At 51.8% G+C, this 597-nt stretch overlaps 1 pseudogene; it reads left to right on the plus strand.

Moving 5' to 3' along the window:
* The window catches only part of LOC105519967, a 53,759-nt pseudogene that overhangs the window by 16,118 nt on the left and 37,044 nt on the right, over positions 1 to 597 (plus strand).

The following is a 597-nucleotide window of genomic DNA, read 5'->3' on the forward strand; positions in this document are numbered from 1 at the left end:
TTTGTATTTTTTAGTAGATACGGGGTTTCACCGTGTTAGCCAGGATGGTCTCGATTTCCTGACCTCGTGATCCACCCGTCTCAGCCTCCCAAAGTGCTGGGATTACAGGCTTGAGCCACCGCGCCCGGCTTGTTTGTGTTTTTTCTGAGATAGAGTCTTATTCTGTCACTCCGGCTGGAGTGCAGTGGCATGATCTCGGCTCACTGCAGTTGCAGTGATCCTGGGTTCAAGTGATTCTCCTGCCTCAGCCTCCCGAGTAGCTGGGACTGCAGGAGTGTGCCACCATACCTGGCTAATTTTTGCATTTTTAGTAGAGACAGGGTTTCACCATGTTAGCCAGGCTAATCTTGAACTCCTGACCTCAGGTGATCGACCAGGCTTTGCCTCCCAGAGTGGTGGGATTACAGGGGTGAAAGACCATGCCCAGTGGTGTATCTTTTACTTTTGTTTTGTTTTGTTTTATTTAGAGACAGAGTCTCATTCTGTCGCCCAGGCTGCAGTGTGGTGGCACGATCTTGGCTCACTGCAAGCTCCGCCTCCTGGGTTCATGCCATTGTCCTGCCTCAGCCTCCCTAGTAGCTGGGACTACAGGCGCTC

The sequence above is a fragment of the Colobus angolensis genome, unplaced genomic scaffold (genome assembly GCF_000951035.1).
Source record: "Colobus angolensis palliatus isolate OR3802 unplaced genomic scaffold, Cang.pa_1.0 Scaffold365, whole genome shotgun sequence".
Taxonomy (NCBI): Eukaryota; Metazoa; Chordata; class Mammalia; order Primates; family Cercopithecidae; genus Colobus; species Colobus angolensis.